Below are 17,991 nucleotides of genomic sequence, written 5' to 3'. Positions count from 1 at the left end.
TCTACAACCACCTGCTCCTTAGCACACCAGCTTCACAAAGTACCTGTAAGATCACAGAAGCATAGCACTATGCAAAGACATGGATCTATATTCATAAACAACTTAGGATTAGATTTAAATTGACCATACAAATGTAACAAGCATCAATGATACAAAAGCATGGAGGAAAACTCAAATAGCTTTTATTGATAAACAAGAAAAAATCCAGGAGGAGTTACAACCAGTGGTTCCAACCTAGCATCAACCTCCCAGCAAAGAAGCCCCTCTTCACCTCAAACAAAGCTTAGATCACCCAACAATCTGATGTTTGTCTCTAGAAACCAATAGCAATTCCTTACAATATGCATCTCTCGGATGAGGGATCCATATATAGATATCTGTAAGGAGGATGAGTCAACTTGTGATTTGATTAGTGTCTTCTCTCTATCAGTTCTTGCTTCCACTTGGAGACTGAGGGCCTCTTACTCATCCTTGGTCAAATTCAGTGAGGCAAGTGTCACATGAGAAGATTCTGGAAGCTTCCATTGCCTCTCCACCTCGCGGAATGACACTGCCATTTGTCATTTTTCGCCCATCGCACCCCACAGAAGGGACTTTTGAAATGAAACGCACCCTCGCAGTGCATTTGGGTGAGATGCAATGCACCTTCACAGTGCATTTGGGTGAGATGCAACGCACCTAGCCAGTGGAGCAGCTGCAATGATCCTGTTTTGACCAATTTTGAGTAGTTTTTCATGGAGAACTTCTGGGAGATGCTGTAATCTATTGACCTTGTTCTTTTAGGGGTTAGAACAACACTTTTAGGGACTTAGGATCCCTTGGTTTATGGACATTTCATGCTTGGAGTTGTAGGGCACAAAAATGTCTATAATAGCAGGGTCTATGTTTGTGATATGATCTGAAATTTTTTATGCACCTTGTATTCAATGTTGGATCAAGATCATGAACCCTAAAATGAATTATCATGGAATGATATGATTTTCGTTAGGCTAGATCTGATTGCATACACCTGTTTTATTCTTTAAATGTCATGATCTAGGTATGTATAAAGTCTGGAATAGCAACGAAGCTGTGAGTTAATATTTGCATATATATATGCTAGTTCATGTCGGTAAAGGAACGTATACACACAGGTTCAACTCTTCCAAGTAGAATATACAAAACAAAAGCCTATTCTTCAGAAATGACTGATGTATTTTATCAGTTATATTGTTTTAGTGTTGTCTTTCAATGAAGTCTTCTTACATCTGAATGTAAATCTGAATGAATAAGGAGTTTGGTGTCTAATTGATTGATTATTTAAGTGAGAAGGGTTATCTCTACTACTGCCTATCTAGAGCTCTGTAAATTGACAATAGATGTTTAGTATATTGTTGGTTCGTATAGACTTGATTTAGAAAGTTTTATGTTTTAGTAGTTTTGAAGGTATATGCAAGTTTGGATAAAGGAGGTAGTGTATACACACAGTTTGGGTTCAGTAAAGTAGCGTATGCATTCTGATGTATGATTTTTTAGGTTGAAGTTAGTTCTGAATGATGATGCAGGTTTCTGGGTTTAGCACAATGTTCTAGTGACAGTGATCTGATTGTTCAGATTAATTGATTGTTGGTTTATGCAGTTTGAGTTTCAAAGTTTCTGATGTGTCCAGTATGAAAATTTGATGAAACGAGGCCTTCATTTGTATTTTTGTGTACCAGGAGCATCCATTCTAAAAATTAATGAAACCTAGTCCCTGGAGGAAGAGAGAAGGTCATAGCCTTCCGTAGGTTGGTGCCTACATACTAGTAAACACGTCGGTTAGTGCAAGAGCTAGGGGATTGTAGCTCCTTTCCAGTAGAGGTTGGAAAATGAGAGAAGGTTGTAGCCTCCTGCAAGTGGGTGCCTACGTTCTGGTATGAGTCTGCACCATTAAAATATTTTAAACAAATTTTTGGTATATTAAAATAATGCAAAGACACCAGCAGCAGGTGGTTTTTCACCGGCATTGGGTTTCCACCTTAAATATTTGTGTTCATGTGTTTTGCTTATGCGTGATGGCTTATTATGTATTTACTGCACATATTTACTATAGAATAAGTTACTGATGCGTTAATTAAATATCTACATATGATAAATTGACTAAATCCTAAGTTCTTTGGATATACATTGGTTTCTATAATCATAGTAGTGTGTACACGCAAGTTCACTTCACTAAAGTAGCATATATAAATATGTTTGGGAAATGAAATATTATTGAACTGTAAATACTGATTCACCCCCCATCTCAGTATTATTTCCAACAGGGATAAGCTTTGTTCAGGTTTCCAAAATCTGTGCAAACACGAATGGTCCCTTACATCTTGAGAACAAGAACAAGGTTGGATACCGATGTGGTATACTCAATGGGATATATGAAATCAGCCTACCTGAGCTTGTCGATCTCCGCTTTGACGGCCTCATGACGAGAAGGGTGAATGGGTCTCAACATTTGACGAACAAGAGTGGCATCGATCCATGTGTCAATATGGTGTTCAAAAATGGTGGGATCAAGTCTAGGCATATTTGAGTATGATCAGGTGAAAACATCACAGAATGCTTTGAAGATCTTGGTGTAAGCCTCAATTTATATCGGGGTGCATTGTGCCCCCAAGGTAATGTTTTCTTCGATCCCTGGTTTATTAGAAATGCTAATTTTGATAGTAAGAGAGATGTTGGCCATATTTTCTTCTTCAAAAGCATCTCAAGTAGGGATGGGATGTCTAAACCAATCATTGTTGTCTTGTTGGGGCCTGACCCAGGTTCAAAGTTAATTATCCAAACAAATCCCTGTACTACTGGCCCTTTCGACAATATTCCACGGAGTGCAGACTGAGGTCTCACCTGAAGCAATATGGGGGGATGCTGGAACCAGGTTTTTGCACCCTTGAGATGTCTAAAGGGTTGTTTTAGTCCAACCGTGAGTACCTTCGCACAAGTTACTTCGCACACTTTCCTGACCTGCGAGGCCTTCATGCCATCATTATAGTTGACTTCGCACAACACTAACCAGGGGATGTGGGGATTTTGCACTGCTAGGGTAGCGTTCTTTGTTATTTCCCCAAGTTCTGCTGCGAGTCTTACTTATATTCTTATAACAATTAGCTATCTTCATGTACACAAATTCCTTATATTATATTTACTTGTTTAGAACATTCATATAAGTTCATGCAGCAAATAACAATAAAATTACACCCAATATACTTCAATGCATAAAACAGAAAATGATACACATAAATATGGTAAAAATTATCTTTATTAATGCTTCAACTAGTTATAGACTCAACCTTCCCTGTGCACTCAGCTGCAGAGCCTTCTCCTACTCTACGACCTAAAGACATGACATACACCTCGACTCAATGCTTCATAGATTCTTAGATCATCAATCCATGATATTTTCTACACTTAGAGCCTCGCTCTATTTATACAAACCCATTTTCTGCAGACCATGGGTAGACCTTTCAAACCGAAATTACATTACAAAAATAGGGGCAGATAACCCTATCCCTCCATTATGACTTCATGCTCCGTGCCCACAAATCGTGGAGTCTTTACAATGGTGTTATCGGGAAAACTAGTGTCTATGCAGAGCTACTAGTCCCACTAAGGCTGGTAGATACCTTAGAAACAAATAAACTAAAAGCTACTTTCGTTTTCCTTTATGAGAAATAGATAAGAGAGGAATAAGGAAACCAACTTCTATCTTGCACTTGGTTCCTTGCTCGATTCCTCTCCCTTCTGATAGGTCTTCGCCACTTGCTTCCTCTTCTACCCAGCTTCAAAGAGCACCTGTAGAATCAAAGCAGCATAACACTATCCAAGAACATAGACCTATTATCATAAACAATATAGGACCAGATATATATTGACCACACAAATGCATATAACATCAATCATACAATAATGTGGAGGAAAAATTGAATAGCTTTATTGATAATCAACAACCAATTTTTCTAACCCAGCATCATCCTCTCAGCAAGAAAGCCCTTCTTCACCTCATGAAAAGCTTAGATCACCCAACACTATGATATTGCACCAAGAAACCAACAACACTTCCTTACAAGATACAAAATTCCAGCCTCTGGATCTCTTGGATGAGGGATCCATATATAGATGTTTGCAAGGGGAATGAGTCAGATTTTGAGATCTGATTAGTGTCTTCTCTCTGATAGTTCTTGATTCCACTTGGAGATTGATGATCTCTTACTCATCCCTGGTCGAATGCAGAGAGGCAAGTGTCATAGGAGAAGTTTCTGGAAGATTCCATGCTCCTCCACCTTGCGGATTGACTCTGCCATTTGTCCACTCTCGCCCATCACACCCTATAGAAGGGCTTTTCAACATGCATCGCACCTACTGTGTGTATTCAGGTGGGATGCAACGCACTTTGACCATGGAGCAGGTGAAATGGTCCAGTTTTGACTAGTTCTGAGTAGTTATTCATGGAGAACTTATGGGAGATGCTATAATCAGTTGACCTTGTTCTTTTAGGGGTTGGAACAACACCGTTAGGGAATTAGGAGCACTTGGTTTATGGACATTTATGATTGGGGTTGCAATGCCCAAAAATGTCTATAACAGTTGCCCCTTAAAGCATGAGGTCATTAATCTTTTTATGTCGGGTGAAATTCTTTATCATGAGGATCCGAATTTTTTTCAAGCTCGAAGGCAACCTGTAATAAGATACAATACAATACATTATCTTCATAATATTTTCATGATCTAGCTGAGATGGGCATTCCCATTCTCAGCTTCGTAAATTCATTTTCATGTACATGAGACAGACAATCGTCTGAGTGTAGACTGATGATTCTAGTAGAGCCATCATCCCTTAGATTGGATGACTATCTGTGCAGAAACAATGTACATTTGATGTCTTTATTTTCCTGAATATATATCGCAGCCCAGATGGATGAAACTAGATCTGGGTTCTTCAATCGTTTTCTATATTCACTCAAAGTACAAGTCGATCCATGTGAGAGATGTTCTAGAGTCGAACATGGAAAGACATCGCCTGATTACCAGCCAATGATGTAAGCTGTTAACAGGCGCGAGAGGAATCACTGATAATGATGATGACCCTCAAGGTACTATAGTACAATTCACGTGGTGTGAATAAGGGACTTCGCGTCGAACACCAAGCAAAATCTTTCGGTCGAAGGCCATTGATGTAAACCTATTGTCGGAAGTGAGAAACTTGCCATTGAGGCATGCAAGCTTCAAAGTACTGAAAGGGTTGTTCCTAGATCGACTTCTTGGATAATGATCTGATTTTGACAAGGAGCGATCCATCATAGGAGGGCCTTAGTGAATCCCACATCAATGACATAGAACAAAGCAAATGATTTTAATGGAGGTGAAAACGATCTGGTGATATAAGGTTCAGGGTGGTGGTCATGAAAGAATGGAGCGTGAATGTATTGTAGTGGGTGAGACATAGGTGAATTCTCTTAGCAACTTCTCTTGAACATATCGACGACACTGACATGATGGATTGGTAGCATTAAACCCAAATATGGATGGTGTGATGGAACCATGGTGTTGTGACCAGTGAATGGAACAACCCAACCCGACTCGGATGCAGAGTGAAAGTGACATGTTCAAGAGCGATTTGCTACCAACAAAGTTTCTTCAAGTTTTCTTCCCAAATTTTCCCCAGTCATTGCTGACCAGTACCTCTTTATTTTTGTCAAGCTTGAGGAGGATAACATATGCTTTTTCTATAATTTTTCCTTCAGGCAAACCCATCGCTATGTTTTAACGAGCCTAGCGATAGTGAAACTCGTTCTTGTCTCTTATGGACAATTTTTTCGCTATTCAGTTTTAACGAGTTTAATGACAAAGGTAACTCGGTCCTTTTCAATTTCAGAGAGTCCGAAAAAGGACGTAAAGGAAACTCCAAAAATCCTTTTTCGTCATCTAATCCCTTAAGTCCGAAAAAATTATAAAATAATACAAAAAGGGATGAATTTTCGGTACTTTTAACAAGCCGAACAAAACAAGCGCTCGATCTTTTTGTGTAATAATCCCTCAGGTCCAAAAATATTAAAATATAAAGGAGGGTTAGCACTTCCGGTCACTCTAACGAGCTGGAGAGGCCAATGGCTCGTCAATATTTTCATATTTTATGAGTTAGTTGAAAAGAGCTTAAAGGAGACTCATTTTTGAGGAACGAGTGATAGATTTGGTAGCAGCTGATTCCAGGTAAGGTTTGGAAATTTCCAATCACGGCAGTGCCACAAGTGTTAACGGGAAAAGTGTCTATTCAGAACGACCCTATCCCACTAAGGTGTGACAGTGACCTTAGAAACAAACAGAGAAAACTACTTTTGTATTCTCCCTTATGAACTATAAACAAAGAGGAATAGGATGAACCAACCTGTGTCTTGCGCTAGTCCTTTGATCCAATCTCTCTTCTCTTTGACAGCTCCCAGCTACCTGCTCCCTTACTTGCCCAGCTTCACCAAATACCTGCAAGATCACAGAAGAAGGAAACTATACAAAGACATGGGTTCATACTCATAAAAAGCTTAGGATCAGATTTAAGATAAACATACAAATGTAGCAAACATCAATGATACACAAGCATGTAGGAGAAACTCAAATAGTTTTATTGATATAACAAGAAGGTCCAGGAGGAGTTACAACCGATGATTCCTGATCCAGCATCAACCTCCCAGCAAAGAAGCCCCTCTTCACCTCCAACAAAGCATAAATCACCCAATACTCTGATATCTATCTCAAAACCAATAGCAATTCTCTGCAATGTACAATATTCCAGCCTCTGGATCTCTTGGATGAGGGATCCATATATAGATGTATGCAAGGAGGATGAGTCAACTCATGAATTGATTAGTGGCTTCTCTCTGTCAGTTCTTGCTTCCACTTGGAGACTGAGAGCCTCTTACTCATCCCTGGTCGAATTCAGTGAGGCAAGTGTCATTGCAGAAGATTCTGGAAGCTTCCATTGTCTCTCCACCTCGTGGGATGACTCTACCACTTGTCATTTCCCTCTCAACACACCCTGGTAGTACATTTAGGTGCATTGCAATGCACCTAGCTAGTGTATTTGGGTGCTTTGCAACGCAGCTAGCTAGTAGAGCAGCTGAAATGATCCTGATTTGACTAGTTCTGAGTCGTTTCTGGTGGAGAACTTCTGGGAGAAGCTGTAATTTGTTGACCTTGTTCCTTTAGGAGTTATAAAAACACTTTTAAGGACTTAGGAGCCCTTGGTTTATGGACATTTCATGCTTGGAGCTGTAAGGCACAAAAATTTCTATAACAGTTGCCCCCTAAAGTATGAGGCCGTTTATCGGGTGAAATGCTTTATTAGGAGGATCCGAAGTTCTTTCAATGCTGGGAGGAGACCTGTAATAAGATACAATACAATACATTATCTTCATACTATTTTCATGATCTAGCTGAGGCGGGCATTCCCATGCTCAGCTTTATAAATTCATTTTCATGTACATAGGACAGACAATCGTCTGATGGTAGACTGATGATTCTGATAGAGTCATCATCCTTTTGGTAGGATGATTATCTGTGCTGCAATGATGTACATTTCAATGTCTTTATTTTTCCTGAATATATATCGCAGCCTGGATGGATGAAACTAGATCCGGGGTCTTCAATCTCGTCTGATCTTCACTCGAAGTACAAGTCGATCCATGTGAGAAATGTTTTGAAGTCGAACATGGAAAGACATCGTTTGATTACTAGTCAATGATGTAAACTGTTAACAAGCGCGAGAGGAATCACCGATAATGATAATGACCCTCAAGGTACTGCAGTACAATTCACGTTGTGTGAATAAAGGACTTGGCATCGAACACCACGCAAAATCTTTTGGTCGAAGGTCATTGATGTATACTTGTCGCCGAAAGTGAGAAACTTGCCATTGAGGCATGCAAGTTTCAAAGTACTGAATGGGGTGTTCCTAGATCAACTTCTTGTATAATGAACTGATGTCGACAAGAAGTGATCCGTCAAAGGAGGGCCTTAATGAATCCTGCATCAATGACATGGAAGGGAGCAAATGATTTTGATGGAGGTGAAAAACGATCTGATGATATATGGTTCAGGGTAGCGGTCATGAAGGAATGAAGTATAATGTATGGTAGTGGATGGGACACAGGTGACTTCTCTGGATGACTTCTCTTGAACATGTCGGCGACACTTATGTGATGGATTGGTAGCATTTACCCTAGATGTGGATGGTATGGTGTGACCATGGTGATGTGACCGGTGAATGAAACAACCCAACCCGACTCAGGCACGGAGTGGAAGTGTCATGTTCAAGAGCGACTTGCTACCAACAAAGTTTCTTTGAGTTTTCTTCCCAATTTTTCCCCAGTCATTGCTGACCAGTACCTCTTTATTTTTTTCAAGCTTGAGGAGGATAACATATGCTTGTTCTATAATTTTCCCTTCGGGCAAACCCATCGCTATGTTTTAACGAGCCTAGCGATAGTGAAACTCTTCTCGCCTAAAGACAAGTTTGTCGCTATTTAATCTTTTTAACGAGTCTAACGACAAAGATAACTCTGTCATTTTCATTTTTAGAAAGTCTGAAAAGGTACATAAAGGTAACTCCAGAATTCCTTTTTCGTCATCTAATCCCTTAAGTCCGAAAAAGTATAAAACAATACAGAAGGGATGAATTTTCGATAGTTTTAATGAGCCGAACAAAACAGGTGCTCGATCTTTTTGTGCAATAATCCCTCAGGTCCAAAAAGATTAAAATCTAGAGGAGGGATAGTACTTCCTGTCACTTTAACGAGCTGGAAGGCCAAAACTCAGCAATCTTTTCATATTTTACGAGTCAGTTGAAAAGAGCTTAAAAAAGACTCGTCTTTTGAGGAATGAGTGATAAAATGGGTAGCAGCTGATTCCAGGTAAGGTTTGGAATTTTCCAATCATGACAGTGTCACAAGGATGGCTAGTGAAATCACTCTTTGCAGCTATTCCTCAAAATGGGTAAACAATCAAATGGAGGTGAATGATCGGCCAAATGAAAAGTGGAGGTGACGGCGCAAACACGACCAAGGCTTTAATGGCTGAAATGTTTCATTCATGGTGGTTATTTACCGGGGGATAGTTCATTTTTTAACGAGCTTAAACGCGGGTGGAAACATTTGCTCAGATCTTATGTTTATTTTTTAACGAGCTTGAACTATGTGCTAAAACTGCTTGATTAATCCAGTCATATGATAAGAATGTCTCATATAAAAACGACAACTTTTATATTTTTCCCCACATCCTTTCTTTATGCAATTTTGGTGACGACTAATCCGACGAGTTTAAAGGGAGGACCTAAAAATTTAAAAAATAAATAGTCACCCTTCGCTTGCACTCCAAAAGGTTCGCATGCCCCCAGGTATAAAATATGGTTTCAAGGTTACCCCTCAATTTGCAGACAAAACATTTGTTCTATCGGGAGAGGCCTACCTCTTACAGGTTACCCAAAGATTGCTCTATTCGCGGTTCAAACAAAACACTTCTTCGGCGATGTCTACCGAGATAAACAAAGGTGAGTGACGACGACCACCAACTCACATAACTTTGACAAGAGAATCTTATTCTAGACTAACCCCTCTTCCACCGACGGACGGGGTACAGACTAGTCATATTCTCCCGCGGAAACCTACCCTATACCCAAAGTTTTCCTGCCGAAGCAGACCAGGACGCATGCCCCCTCGGTTTCAGTCATATCCCTCTGAATTACTCGTGCTTATCAGGAGGACGGACTTGGGATTGAGACATTTCTTGCGTGAAGAGACCATTTAGGGACGGTATATGACTATTTGCTATGCGTGATCTGGGAAATGAAAGCTGGTCTACGAGCTTGACCACTCTTCCTTCGTGCGGAAAACACATTACTCTAAAGAGTGAGGAGACGATGGCTCCCATGCAATAAACACAGTCTCGTCCAAGGAGTAGGTTATAATCCAAGGGTCCTTGAATGACCATGACGTTCATGCGAACTGTCTTCCCTCTCAATGTTATGGGCACATCGGGAAGGATCCCTAAAGGTCAACTGGTTCCTTTATCAAAGCCTGTCAGATTTCTCGTCTCAGGCAAAAGTGATTGCGAACCAAGCGCTTTCCAAGAAATAGAGGAAAGGATACTCACAGAAGCCCCCTCATCTATGATGGTACCAGCCATGACCATTCTATATATTTGAACGATAATTCGGAATGGTACACTTGCTGGCAAACGGGGTCTGCCTAGTTGATTCCAGTCGAAGGAGACAACTAGGTTGCTTGGAGGTGGGACCGAGTAGATGGCCGGGTATGGCTCTGACGAACTTCCTTCCTGCGGTAAAGGAATGGGTGGACTGCCCCCATGTTCGTCGGAGTCTGTGTTGATGAAGATAATTTGGATGGTGTCATCCTTGTTCTCTTCAGTGACTGTATCATCCGAAGATAAAACCTCTGAAGGCAAGATCGAGTCAACTGCCGCCTCGACCTTTTGACTTTCGTCTGGTATGGATTCAGTTGGTTTCTCTTCAATGATAGGGGCTTCAGCCGACCACTTGAGCGGGCCAGTTGGGTTCTCAACTAGTGACGGACTCGGCAAGAGTTTTTTATATCCAAGAGGAAGTTGTAACGGTGAAACCGGACGATCATCCAAAACTCTTTTAGCCTCATCTAAGAAGGGACAACGGTGGAGGGCATGGTCGCCTTCGCACAGTTTACAAGGAAATCTAGCTTTACCTTTTTGTCCTAGGGCTTCACTTTCACTAGTTGACGGTGTGCTTTCAACATGATCTCCAGAGGTTGATGACACCAGATTGTGCAAACGAGGAGACCAGTCCCTTAGTATCCGGGGGATGCAAGGACAATCTCTGTGAAGGTGGTCTCCTTTGCAAATGACACATGGTGATTTAGGCCTGGTCGGTGCTGTGTGTGGATTTTTGTTAGACGATACTCATTTTCCCCCATCCGCCTTTGGCTCCTTCCTCTTTTTCTCTTTCTTCTTATTTCCCTTCTTCTCCTTAGGAACTTGGCTTTTAGCTTTACCAGTTCCATCAAGCGAAGAGGAAGGAGGAGAGGAAGAATTAGAGGAAGTATAAGGCTGGTGGGTAACTCTGGACTCATCTAATTGCTGATTCGATTGTTCAGGAATAGTGGTGTTCTGAACGACATTGGTTGAGAAGAGCCATACTGGCAAGCCAATCGTCAGTCCTGGAAGCGACAATGTGGCCATATGGGGCGCACCAACATATCCCCAAGAGGAGAAGGGACTAGGATTTCCACCAAGGGGAATTCCTTGGTTGGTAGGCTCCATTTTCTCAACCCAAAGATCAACGTAGGAAAAGGGGATGAATATTCAGTTTAAAATAAATTTTAACACACTTTGACACAACTTGTTTTTTCAGTTTTAAAGAGTCGAGAAAAAACAAAAGATGACTCTAGTCTCCTTCGATTTTTAATGAGCTTGAAGTGACAAGTGCTCAGATGGACCTTTTCCGTTAAGGAGTCTGAAAAGGAACGAAAGGGACTGCTCTGGAGGTCTAGGTAGAGGGAGTACCAAACCAATCACAAAACTGCAGAATACTTTTTACAGTACGGCAGTCAATCTTCCCGAATGCTGTGTTCGGTGCATTGCGATCAGTAGGGCGGCCGACATGGCTTCTTATGGATAAAAGATTTTAAACCTATAGGGGTCTCCCAATATATACTCGACGGTACGTGGGAGCAAAAGTCCGTACTGGCACTTATCGTCTCAAAGTGGAGGAATCACCCAACCATCAGTGAGGACAACAGTTACCAGGCTTTACGACGCTAGAATACGTATCTACCCTAGACCTCTAAATGTTGTGCGTTAAGTTACAAAGCATTGTTAAGTTCATTGAATTTATTTTAAGTTGATCTTTCTTATGAAGTTTGCCTTTTGGGATCACCAAGAGATGTATATGTAATTCCTAAAATGAAATCTAAAGATGATAAACAAGCTTTTATCTCTTTTCAGCAATGAAAATCCTAGCTATAAGGGAAAACAAAGACACAATCTTTTCACAAAGAGCAAAGAGCACACTGTAAATGCACTTTTCCTAAATCAAGCCAAACAGACTGTCAATATGCAAATGCACATGCATGTGTTTTGTTCTTCACTTTCTTAATATTCATGCCTAAAAAGAAAGTTGTTTTACAAATATGAATTCGCTTTCAAGTGAAAAACACAAACAAGCTTCTTTTCGAAATCAAAAGGTAGAGACGATTACGACACTTTATGATTTTGAAATAAACACTCGTTTCGACACTAGAAAGTCACAAATTCAAACCAAAGGCAAAAGTAAAAGCATAATCGACTGTCAACAGCAAATAAACTTTCTCCTATAATCAAAATCGACACTTGCGATAGATCTAAATCAAAGGACGACAGTATGACTATTCTACTTTTACAATGGAAAATTGTAAATGACGTAAAAAACACACAAAAACATCTACAGTTTCTTTTATACAACTGAGGCGGAATATCAGCAAAGAAAAGGGGTTTTTAAACAGACACACACTCTGATCACAGGCTGCAAAAATCAGAGACAAAACTGAAAAAATTGAGCAAAGAACCTCATCTGCACAAGGCTAGGCTGATCAACTCACCTGCTACATAGAGAAACTGGATTGCAACGTAGGTTTCCCTCTCGGGAACTGTGCTGAAATGAAGGAACTCTTCACAGTACCTGCGCTGGGGCAGAAACGAGAATTCTATATGGGTTATGGGTCACGGTTTGCAGTTTAATCTATGGTTTTTGGCCGAGTAAAAGCAATCAGTAATGCACAATCAGAGGGTAGATTTAATGAAGGTTTAAGAGCTATCACAGAGGGCAATCAGATCATTTGTGAATCAGCTGTTCAAATCATAAACAGATCCAGTGAATGGATTGAAGCAGCAGATGTCTACTTTGCATTTGTTAATGGAAAATGCAGTTCGATTCGCTACTTCTAAGTTTATGAAACAAACAACAAGAGAAACACAAACAAACCAACTAGACGATCGTCCCCAGCGGAGTCGCCATTTTGTTAACGGGAAAAGTGTCTATTCAGAATGACCCTATCCCACTAAGGTGTGACAGTGACCTTAGAAACAAACAGAGAAAACTACTTTTGTATTCTCCTTTATGAACTATAAACAAAGAGAAATAGGATGAACCAACCTGTGTCTTGCGCTAGTCCTTTGATCCAATCTCTCTTCTCTTTGACAGCTCCCAGCTACCTGCTCCCTTACTTGCCCAGCTTCACCAAATACCTGCAAGATCACAGAAGAAGGAAACTATACAAAGACATGGGTTCATACTCATAAAAAGCTTAGGATCAGATTTAAGCTAAACATACAAATGTAACAAACATCAATGATACACAAGCATGTAGGAGAAACTCAAATAGTTTTATTGATATAACAAGAAAGTCCAGGAGGACTTACAACCGATGATTCTTGATCCAGCATCAACCTCCCAGCAAAGAAGCCCCTCTTCACCTCCAACAAATCATAAATCACCCAATACTCTGATATCTATCTCAAAACCAACAATAATTCTCTGCAATGTACAATATTCCAGCCTCTGGATCTCTTGCATGAGGGATCCATATATAGATGTATGCAAGGAGGATGAGTCAGCTCATGAATTGATTAGTGGCTTCTCTCTGTCAGTTCTTGCTTCCACTTGGAGATTGAGAGCCTCTTACCCATCCCTGGTCGAATTCAGTGAGGCAAGTGTCATTGGAGAAGATTCTGGAAGCTTCCATTGTCTCTCCACCTCGTGGATGACTTTTCCACTTGTCATTTCCCGCTCAACGCACACTGGTAGTGCATTTAGGTGCGTTGCAACGCACCTAGCTAGTGTATTTGGGTGCTTTGCAACGCAGCTAGCTAGTGGAGCAGCTGAAATGATCCTGATTTTACTAGTTCTCAGCAGTTTCTGGTGGAGAACTTCTGGGAGAAGCTTTAATTTGTTGACCTTGTTCCTTTAGGAGTTATAACAACAATTTTAAGGACTTAGGAGCCCTTGGTTTATGGACATTTCATTCTTGGAGCTGTAAGGCACAAAAATGTCTATAACAACATGGCTTACAGGATCACTCTTTGCAGCTGTTCCTCAAAAGGGTAAACAATCAAGTGGAGGTGAATGATCGGCCAATACAGAGTGGAGGTGATGATGAGAACATGACCAAGGCTTCAAAGGCTGATGATAATATATTCACGATGGTTATTTACCGGGGATGGCTCATTTTTTAATGAGCTTAAACATTGGGGGAACACTTGCTCATTGCTTATGTTTATTTTTTAACAAGCTTGAATTCTGCATTAAAACTGCTCGATATAATGGTCATTTCTTGATTTTACCATTAATAACTTTGTTCCTTCAAAGGTTGTACTGCCTGCTCAATTGCTTCATCAAACTAATTAGAAATGAACAATATGTGTTTGAAAATGAGTCAAGACACTAATATTTTACTTGAATTACGTAAAAAGTAATTTAAAAGTGCTTTTACCCCTCATTTTACCATTTCATTTGAACTTTGGTTTGTTGGAGCTTTGGAGGTGCTTTCCCCCTTGATTTTCACCAGCTGATTCTGGGAGATTCTGTGGATGATTTTCAGCGCCGTCTAGACTAGGTAGGAGCTAAACCTAAGCTCTTTCATTTCATCCTTTCTATTTTTCATTCAGAGCATGTTTTCTGGTTTTTCTGAGCCTCTGGGGTTTGAAAAACTTGCCCTGGCTCCATCGCACCCTTTCTATATCGAAAGGTGCGTTGCATGTTGGGCTACCCACTGGATAGTTAGCATGCAATGCACCCAAAACACTACTGGGGGTGCGATGGGCACGAGGGAAATTTGTGCACAGTTTTCAATGGAAATTTTTGCCTGGTTTTCACCAAATCAGGATCTAACTCTTCTTTCATTTTTTTTCAGAGATTCATTGGAGCAAAATTCTTATTACATGGTGAGAACGTGAGCATGAAGAAGAGGACATATTTGCTTTACATGATCTGGTTACGGTAAATGCACTGCGGAACTGTGGCCTGTTCAAGTTTTTCCGCATCTCTAGCATGAGGCAACAAATCAACTTGTTGCAGTATTTTCTCAATGCTTGGGATCCTACCAGCCAGGTTTTCTAGATTAGGGGCAAATCTATCCCCTTGACTGTCGTGGACATCTATTTTTTGATCGGCTTATCGATGTGAGGTGCCCCTATTTCATTATCAGGTTCGGCACGTGGGGGTGAATCTGTGAGAGATTACATTCGCAAGTATTGCAGAGAGGGATCTCAGCTAAGTAAAGACGGCAAGATCAACATCCAAGATGTCACTGACAGACCCTTGAGGACCATTCTGTTCACTTTTGCTAGGATGGCTAGTAGTGCGGCTCTTCATGTGGCCAACCGGTCTTATATGCAGTACACCTTAGAATGCCTTGAACCAAAGGTGTTCAACTGGTGTGATGCAGTACTCTTTGTGATGAAAGAACAATTGACCAAGGTGAAAAACAGAAGATTGAAGAACTTTGGATATGGTTCTATTTTGACTGCCTTTGTCTTGGAAAAGATCCCGCTAATGCAGCAGTAGTATATTTCACTTGGTTTACCTCCACCGACTGAGCCACGGATGTAGAGATGGGTTGACCATATGTCCAGACATGCTGGGCAATCTCAATTTTCCTTTTCTGATACCTTATTCGGGTGGTTCGATCGTCAGGAGATGGTTTCTTTCGAGTATCCATATGCTAGTATGGATTTTCGGGGTGACCCGGATTTGGTACTACCGGCTGGCGAGCAGTGGGGTGCCATTGGTAAATTCTTTGACCATATCTTTCTTTATCGTTTCTCTTTATAATGTCCTTGTGATTTATTCTATCAAGACTAATCAGAACTCATGTGCTCATGCAGATGTTGGACCAGTTCGGCCAGTAGTATGCTTGAGAGTGCTAGCTATCGCTCTAGTAGGAGAGGTTGTGGGAAGGGCTATCCTTCGCGACCTTGATGTGGCCGAGACTCTTTCAGCATTATAGGATCAGGTTGAGGGCCTCACTCTCGGTATTCCAGATGTGAGGACTTACGAGCTGCCTCTGAGGCTACAACGACATACTACTGGCGTGCCAAGTCGATGGACTAGGCTTTTATGCACGATTGCACAGGCAATGACTTCTTATCACCAGCATCATTAGACTAGGGTGCCCCCTAGCATTTTGATTTTTGGGTCATTTGACCAATTTTTGTCTTGGTTACAGAACATTATGTGTAAACCATAAAAAATTATATATATATTTTTGATTTTCGGAGCTTTATTTTGGTTAAGTTACATGATCTTGATGCAAATATTGATGAAATGCTTCTTTTTATAAATGTTGCAAATGTATATATAACACTGTTATAGGGAAAAGTGTTTACTCAGAACTGCTTATCCCACTAAGGTGTGATAGCTACCTTAGAAACAAACAAAGTAAATCTACTTTCATTTTTCCTTTATAAAGTATAGATAGAGAGGAACAAAGAAGACCAACCTCTGTCTTGCGCTAATCTCCTGGTTTGATTCCTCTCTTCCTTGATAGTCTTTCGCTACTTGTTCCCTTGCACGCCCAGCTTCAAAGAGTACCTGTAAGATCACAATAGCATAGCACTATACAAAGACATGGATCTATAATCATAAACAATCTAGGATCAGATGTAAATTGACCATACAAATGCAGCAAACATAAATGACACAAGAGTATGGAGGAAAGCTTGAATAGATTTTATTGATAAACAAGAAAAAGACAAGAGGATTTACAACCAATTGTTCTGACCCAACATCAACCTCTCAGTAAGGAAGCCCCTCTTCACCTCATACAAAGCTTAGATCACCCAACAATCTGATGTTTGTCTCAAGAAACCAACAGCAATTCCTTACACTATGCAAAATTCCAGCCTCTGGATCTCTAGGATGAGGGATCCATATATAGATATCTGTAAGGGAGATGAGTCAGCTTATGATTTGATTAGTGTCTTCCCTCTGATAGTTCTTGCTTCCACTTGGAGATTGGTGATGTCTTGCTTAGAACCGGTCAAAACAGGATCATTTCAGCTACTCCACAGGCCAAGTGTGTTGCATCTCACCTAAGTACACTGTGTGTGTGCGTTGCATTTCAAAAAGCCCTTCTATGGGGTGCGATGGGTGAGAAATGACAAATGGAAATGTCATTCCACGAGGTGGAGAGGCAATGTAAGCTTCCAAAAACTTCTCCTGTGACACTTGCCTCTCTAAATTCGACGAAGGATGAGTGTCCTGTTTTGTTACAGGGAAAAGTGTCTACTCAGAACTGCTTATCCCACTAAGGTGTGATAGATACCTTAGAAACAAAAAAAGTAAAGCTACTTTCGTTTTTCCCTTATAAAGTATAGATAGAGAGGAACAAAGAAGACCAACCTCTATCTTGCGCTAATCTCCTGGTTTGATTCCTTTCTTCCTTGATAGTCTTTCGCTACTTGTTCCCTTGCATGCCCAGCTTCACAAAGTACCTGTAAGATCATAGTAGCATAGCACTATACAAAGACATGGATCTATAATCATAAACAATCTAGGATCAGATGTAAATTGACCATACAAATGCAGCAAACATAAATGACACAAGAGTATGGAGGAAAACTTGAATAGCTTTTATTGATAAACAAGAAAAAGCCAAGAGGAGTTACAACCAGTTGTTCTGACCCAGCATCAACCTCTCAGCAAGGAAGCCTCTCTTCACCTCATACAAAGCTTAGATCACCTAACAATTTGATGTTTGTCTCAAGAAACCAATAGCAATTCCTTACAGTATGCAAAATTCCAACCTCTGGATCTCTGGGATGAGGGATCCATATATAGATATCTGTAAGGGAGATGAGTCAGCTTGTGATTTGATTAGTGTCTTCCCTCTGATAGTTCTTGCTTCCACTTGGAGATTGATGATCTCTTACTCATCCTTGGTCGAATTCAGAGAGACAAGTGTCACAGGA

The sequence above is a fragment of the Pinus tabuliformis genome, chromosome 2_1 (assembly GCF_031772625.1).
Source record: "Pinus tabuliformis cultivar Carrire ecotype Pingquan chromosome 2_1, CPIR1, whole genome shotgun sequence".
NCBI classification, from domain to species: domain Eukaryota; kingdom Viridiplantae; phylum Streptophyta; class Pinopsida; order Pinales; family Pinaceae; genus Pinus; species Pinus tabuliformis.
The sequence above is the reverse complement of the archived record's forward strand: the minus strand, read 5'-3'. Positions refer to the sequence as shown.